We start from the raw sequence: 7,996 nt of genomic DNA, 5'->3' as shown, positions 1-7,996 counted from the left end.
CTGAAAATCCAACCATTTGTACGCTCCATCGGATAAGTGTTGTCGGATTTTCCATGGACAAATGTTGGATAGCAGGTTTTAAAATTTTCTGCAGACAAATGTGTGTTGACGGATTTTCTGACCGTGTGTACACAAGTCCGTCGGACAAAATTCCAAAGTACAAACACAGAGCCAGAAGCGGTCAGTGTTGTAAACTCGCGTTCATAATGGAGAATTAACATTGGTGATGCGGCAAATTATGAAATGTGGAAATGCAGCGCACAATTCTCTTCTTCTATAATGGGATAATAATGAAGCTGCTTTGCTGGTGATACTGATGGAGTTATTGCAAACTCATTTTCAAGACTTTTTTTTTCTATTGATATCAAGAATAATATTATTATGCTTTTTATTTGGGCAAGTTACCACAACACCATTATCCTGTAGTTTTTAAGATCAAAGATACAACTATGTATGTTGGTGTCCCTTGTTAATTTTACATTGTATGTTTTAGCCCCTGTACATGCGGTCGGAGATTTCGACAACCAAATCCGTCGGATTTTGTCCGTCGGATCTTGTCCGAAACTGCTGCATACACACGGTCGGAAAAAGTTGGCGAAAAATCCGATCTTTCAGAACGTGATGACATAATTTCGTTACAATGGGACTACATTCAGGCTAGTAGCCAATAGCTTTGATGTAGGAATTTGATCTGAGCATGCGTGGCACTTTGTCCGATCAAAATTCTCTACACATGATCGGAGTATGTCCGATCGAACCAGTTGGTCGGGAAATATTTCCAACAAGTTGGAAAATTGGGTCCGACGGATATTCCGACGGAATCAGTCCGATGCAGACCACACACAGTCGGATTATTCCGACAACACGGTCCGATAGGACACATTCCGACGGATTCTCCGACCGTGTGTACAAGGGCTAAATGTAACTGCCAACTCCCAAACTGTCATTTGAAGTAAAACACATAGCCAAGTATTATTATACACAATTTTTTCTATTGTGCATTAAAAAAAGAAAACAAATAAAATTAGACATGATATCTGCCAATAGAACTTAACCAAAAAGTGCATTCTATGCATCCAAAAATATAGAAAATATACCAAATCAAATCATTATTATTCAACCAAAATATAATATATCAAAGCAATAACTTCAAGGCCAATAATAAATAACATGTTATCTCCTCCGATTCTGCAACATGTCTGGTTGACGAACGGCCGTTTAGAAACAAACTGAAAAGCGCAAAATTAACCACTTGCCGACCGCCGCACGACGATATACGTCGGCAGAATGGCACGGGCAGGCATATGGGCGTATATATAAGTCCCTGCCTGCCCGCGGGTGGGGGGCCCGATCGGGCCCCCCCCCCGGTGCCTGCGGCGGTCGGCATTCCTTCGAGAGCGATCCGGGATGAGGGGGCGGCCATTCATTCATGGCCACCCCCTCGCGATCGCTCCCGACGAATAGAAATCCCCCGTGACATCACTTCCTCTCCTGTAATGTAAACACAGGAGAGGAAGTGATGTATTCTCTCCTCCGTGTCGGTATTTTTCGTTCCGACACGGAGGAGAGCGGATCGGTGAGTTGCACCAACACTCTACACACACAGTAGAACATGCCAGGCACACTCACACCCCCCCTTTACCCCCCGATCACCCCCCCAATTACCCCTGCCCCCCAGTCACAGTGACACCAATGTCATTTTTTTTTTTTTTTTTTTTTTTTGCATTGGTGTCATTTGTGACTGTAATAACTGTTAGGGCAGTTAGAGTTAGCCCCCTTTAGTTCTAATGTACCCCCCTAACCCCCCCAATAAAGGTTTAACCCCGTGATCACCCCCCGTCGCCAGTGTCACTAAGGCTGGGTTCACATTGCAGCGGTTTATGAGAACGAATGTGATTCGCACCGCACTGCAGTGCAAATCACATCCGATCTCTGTGCGATTCGAGTTCAGCCATTCGCCGCACCCGCCGCACCCGCCACACCCGCCGCACCCGCCGTAAATTCGCACGGGACCCTTTTTTTGGCCCGCAGCAGAATCGGATCGCATGGGTGTTCACACCATGCGATCCGAGTTTGCAGATCACACTGCGATATGCGAACTGATCTGGGGGTGTCAGTAACATTTCACTGACACTCCCAGCAGTTCGCATAGGGCAGTGTGAACTGCCGCCGGGAGGCATGCGATGCGGGAACCCGCCGCGGATTCGCGGCATTTCCGCATCGCTCCAGTGTGAACCCAGCCTAATAAGCGATAATTTTTCTGATCGCCGTATTAGTGTCACAGGTGACGCTAGTTAGGCAGGTAGGTATTTAGGTTCGCCGCAGCTTTTTATAGCGCCAGGGACCCCCATATACTACCGCATAAAGCCCCCTGATTGCCCCCTAGTTAACCCTTTCACCAGTGATCACCATATAACTGTTACAGGTGACGCTGGTTGGTTAGTTATTTTTTTATAGTTTCAGGGCACCCGCCATTTATTACCTAATAAAGGTTTAACCCCCTGATCACCCGGCGGGTGTCATTTGTGACTAATAACTGTTAGGGCAGTTAGGGTTAGCCCCCTTTAGTTCTAAGGTACCCCCCTAACCCCCCCAATAAAGGTTTAACCCCGTGATCACCCCCCTGTCGCCAGTGTCACTAAGGCTGGGTTCACATTGCAGCGGTTTATGAGAACGGATGTGATTCGCACCGCACTGCAGTGCAAATCACATCCGATCTCTGTGCGATTCGAGTTCAGCCATTCGCCGCACCTGCCGCACCCGCCACACCCGCCGCACCCGCCGCAAATTTGCACGGGACCCTTTTTTTGGCCCGCAGCAGAATCGGATCGCATGGGTGTTCACACCATGCGATCCGAGTTTGCAGATCGCACTGCGATATGCGAACTGATCTGGGGGTGTCAGTAACATTTCACTGACACTCCCAGCAGTTCGCATAGGGCAGTGTGAACTGCCGCCGGGAGGCATGCGATGCGGGAACCCGCCGCGCATTCGTGGCGTTCCCGCATCGCTCCAGTGTGAACCCAGCCTAATAAGCGATCGTTTTTCTGATCGCTGTATTAGTGTCACAGGTGACGCTAGTTAGGCAGGTAGGTATTTAGGTTCGCCGCAGCTTTTTATAGCGCCAGGGACCCCCATATACTACCGCATAAAGCCCCCTGATTGCCCCCTAGTTAACCCTTTCACCAGTGATCACCATATAACTGTTACAGGTGACGCTGGTTGGTTAGTTATTTTTTTATAGTTTCAGGGCACCCGCCATTTATTACCTAGTCTCACTAGTGTACCCCTAAATTTAGGGGTGTCTACTTTCCAAAATGGGGTCATTTGGGGGGGGTTTGTGCCATCTTGGCATTTTATGGCCTTCAAAACTGTAACGCCCTTAGAAAGCCTGAAGGCGGTGCTTGGTTTTCGGGGCCCCGTACGCGGCTAGGCTCCCAAAAAGTCCCACATATGTGGTATCCCCGTACTCAGGAGAAGCAGCAGAATTTATTTTGGGGTGTCATTTCACATATGCCCATGGCATGCGTGAGCAATATATCATTTAGTGACAACTTTGTGAAAAAAAAAAAAAAAAAAAAAAAGTTTGTAATTTTCCCGCAACTTGTGGCAAAATATAAAATATTCCATGGACTCAACATGCCTCTCAGCAAATAGCTTGGGGTGTCTACTTTCTAAAATGGGGTCATTTGTGGGGGTTTTGTGCCATCTTGGCATTTTATGGCCTTCAAAACTGTAATAGGTAGTGAGAAGTGAACTCAAAAATTTACGCCCTTAGAAAGCCTGAAGGCGGTGCTTGGTTTTCGGGGCCCCGTACGCGGCTAGGCTCCCAAAAAGTCCCACATATGTGGTATCCCCGTACTCAGGAGAAGCAGCAGAATTTATTTTGGGGTGTCATTTCACATATGCCCATAGCATGTGTGAGCAATATATCATTTAGTGACAACTTTGTGTAAAAAAAAAAAAATATTTTTTTTTTTGTCATTATTCAATCGCTTGAGGCAAAAAAATAAAATATTCAATGGGCTCAACATGCCTCTTATCAATTTCCTTAGGGGGTCTACTTTCCAAAATGGGGTCATTTGGGGGGGTTTTGTACTGCCCTGCCATTTTAGCACCTCAAGAAATGAGATAGGCAGTCGTAAACCAAAAGCTGCGTAAATTCCAGAAAACGTACCTTAGTTTGTAGATGTGACAACTTTTGCGCAAACCAATAAATATACAATTATTGACTTTTTTTTTACCAAAGACATGTGGCTGAATACATTTTGGCCTAAATGTATGACTAAAATTGAGTTTATTGGATTTTTCTAATAACAAAAAGTAGAAAATATCATTTTTTTTCAAAATTTGCGGTCTTTTTACGTTTATATCGCAAAAAATAAAAATCGCAGAGGCAATCAAATACCATCAAAAGAAAGCTCTATTTGTGGGAAGAAAAGGACGCAAATTTTGTTTGGGTACAACATTGCATGACCGCGCAATTACCAGTTAAAGCAGCGCAGTGCCAAAGTGTAAAAAGACCTCTGGTCATTTACCAGCAAAATGGTCCGGTCTGAAAGTGGTTAAAAGCGCAAAATGAAAAGCGCGAATCAATACTCACCGAACTTCTAATAAAACAGAATTAGCAGAAGGAGCCCAAAGGGTGGTGCTAAAGAGCTGAAAAACAACGTAGTACGTCATTACGTTCGTATTTGTGGAACAAGGAAGAGGAACATTAAATTGTTTTGCAACAGATAAACCAATCCAGTATGCTGGATTAGGTGCATCTCTCTAGTACTTGGTAGGGCCCCCATTTGCTTAGGAAACTGGCTGAATTTTTGGAAAATGAGTAAGGTGCTGGAAAGACTAATTAGGGATATCGGTTCATAGTGACTTGATTACATCTTGTGGTTTCTACAGCTTTGTCAGCTAGACATTGATACCACCTCGTCCCCTGGATTCTTCCTGTGCATTGTAATGTTCAACTCAGAAAACTGTATGTAGAAATTTTAAATTTAGTAGACCAGGCAGGACTGGTTTAACCATTAAAAAATAAAAATAAAAAAACACATGCTTAGGGAATGGGGGCACAACAGATTTTTCAACTAGCTATGATGCCCTTAAAGGATAAATGCACTTCAACCATTTACCAGTAGATCTACTGTGACCGAGCAGGCTCAGCAACATAAATAAACATTGCTGACTTGCTTCTGGGTTCAGGGCACGCATGCTGACCGGTGCTGTGTCCAACCATTTTGTCAGAAGGTCACCAACCAATGATTTATGGCTGAGACCTGCTATGTGTACAAACACACAGGGCTCTGTACACAGAGCATTAATCTGGCTTTTTTTCCCTCCCTGCAATGCAGGAAGAAGAAAAAGCAAGAGCCGTGAGTAAAAGCTGCAAATATCACACACGATACACATTGTTAGGCACACAGTTAACCCCTTGATTGCCCCTAGATGTTAACCCCTTCTCAGCCAGGGTCATTAGTACAGTGACAGTGTACAGTATTATTATCACTGATCTCTGTATTTGTGTCACTATTGATATCAGTTAGATAGTGTACCCCCCCAGCGAGGGTCTGTTAGCGCCAGATTGCCCACCACACTATCAAATCCCACTATAAGTCACCGATCACTGCCATTTCCAGTATAGATTCATATCTGCGTAAAAAATCCCAGTATACATACCATAGTTTTTAGACGCTACAGTATAGCTTTCACACAAATTTATATATAGTTATTGGGATTTTCTTCTTTTTTTTTTTACCAAAGACATGTAGCAGAACACATTTTGGCCTGATTTAGAGGTTTGATTTTTAAAAAAACTTTTTATTGGATATGTTTTACAACAGAAAGTAGAAAATATTTTTTTTTCACCATTTTTTGACTTTTTTTATTTATATAAAATGAATAATAATTAAAAAAAAAAAACAGTGGTGATCAAATACCACAAAAGCTCTATTTGTGTAAAAGAATTATATACATTTAATTTGCGTATTGCATGACCGTGCAATTGTCAGTTAAAATAGCACAGTGCTGAATAGCAAAAATGCCCTGGTCATGAAGGGGGTAAAAGCTTCTGAAGGTCAAGTGGTTAAAATAAAATGTTTTTATCCTTTTTTGCCCCTTTGCCTTAAGCTAACCCATTTCACCTCCCCCCTCCGGAGGATCAGCACGGTCTGGATAGGGGTATTTCTCACTGCGGTCTCCACTTAGCCTCTTAACTCGTGTCTTGAAAACGTCTCAACGGAGTAAAAAATCCAATGGTTGTTAATTTGTTCTTAGAGAGGTGACTGCTCTATCCAAAAAAGTTGTGAATCGGGGTTCACAACTTTTTTGGATAGAGCAGTCACCTCTCTAAGAACAAATTAACAACCATTGGATTTTTTACTCCGTTGAGACGTTTTCAAGGCACGAGTTAAGAGGCTAAGTGGAGACCGCAGTGAGAAATACCCCTATCCAGACCGTGCTGATCCTCCGGATGTTCCCCGGTTGTGGCTACACGGCTGCCATTTTGATATCCAGCGTTTGGCGATTTATCTCAGACCTTCAATACAACATTCATGCATCCGCCCCTGAAGAAGCGAGCAGGGTCTCGAAAAATGCATAGGGCTCTATTGATGCTTGTTTTATGCCAGTACATGCTGGGTATTTTTGATGTCTGCATTAGGGATAAGCCGAACACCCCCCGGTTTGGTTCGCACCAGAACTTGCGAACGGCCCCCACGTTCGTTAAGAACGTTAGAACCCCATTGAAGTCTATGGGACTCGAACCTTCGAAATGGAAAGTGCTAATTTTAACGGCTAATATGCAAGATACTGTCCTAAAAAGGGTTTGGGGACCTGCCTCCTGCCTCAGGGGACATGGGTCAATGCAAAAAAAAGTTTTAAAAACGGCCGTTTTGGCGGGAGCAGTGATTTTAATGACGATTAAAGTAAAAAAAAAGGTGAAATATTCCTTTAAATATGGTGCCTGGGGGGTGTCTGTAGTATGCCTGTGAAGTGCCACGTGTTTCCCGTGTTTAGAACAGTCCCTGCACAAAATGACATTAAACGGAAATAACACCATTTAAAACTGCTTGCGGTTTTAATGTTATATCTGGTTCCTGCAATATGGTTGAAAATCATTGAGAAAAATGGCATGGGTAGCCCTCCCTGCCCATTACCAGCCTATTTGGGTCTTGTACGCATATTAAGGGGAACCCCGTACCCATATTAAAAAAAGGAAATGCGTGTGGCCCCCAGGCCCTATATACTCAGAACAGCAGTATACAGGCGGTGCAAACAAGACAGGGACTGTGTAGGTTTGTTGTGTTAAGTTGAATCTGTTTGTAATTTTCAACTGGTACATTTTTAAAGTGTAGCTCCAGTCAAAAAACATAGGGAAGGGTTATCACCCCTGTATAATTTGTTTTGTCGTCCATCTTTTTTCATCTCACTTGCTGTTGTCTCCTTGCGTTTGCAAGTAGGAGATGTTTGTAAGTTGGATGTTTGAAAGTAGGGGCCTGCCCTATATTATAGCGGTATGTACTGGGTACAGAGCACGCAGACAGCACGCACTATCTCCTAACACTACTGACTGCAAGCTCTATTATTAACCACTTGACCACTGGGCACTTAAACACCCTTAATAACCAGACCAATTTTCAGCTTTCGGTGCCCTCACATTTTGAATGACAATTACTCAGTCATGCAACACTGGACCTATATGAAATGTTTGTCTTTTTTTCACACAAATAGAGATTTCTTTTGGTGGTATTTAATCACCTCTCAGTTTTTTATTTTTTGTGCTATAAAAGAAAAAAGACCGAAAATTCTGCGAAAAAATGAATTTTTCTTCGTTTCTGTTATAAAATTTAGCAGATTAGTAATTTTTTCTTCATAAATTTTGGCCAAAATTTATACTACTACATATCTTTGGTAAAAATAAGTACAAATTGGTGGATATTATTTGGTCTTTGTGAAACTTATAGAGTCCACAAGCTATGGTGCCAATATCTGAAAATTG

This window comes from Lithobates pipiens, unplaced genomic scaffold, assembly GCF_037356315.1.
Source record: "Lithobates pipiens isolate NorthernLeopardFrog02 unplaced genomic scaffold, aLitPip1_a1.2 Scaffold_25, whole genome shotgun sequence".
Lineage (NCBI taxonomy): Eukaryota > Metazoa > Chordata > Amphibia > Anura > Ranidae > Lithobates > Lithobates pipiens.
This window is presented reverse-complemented; position numbering follows the sequence as displayed.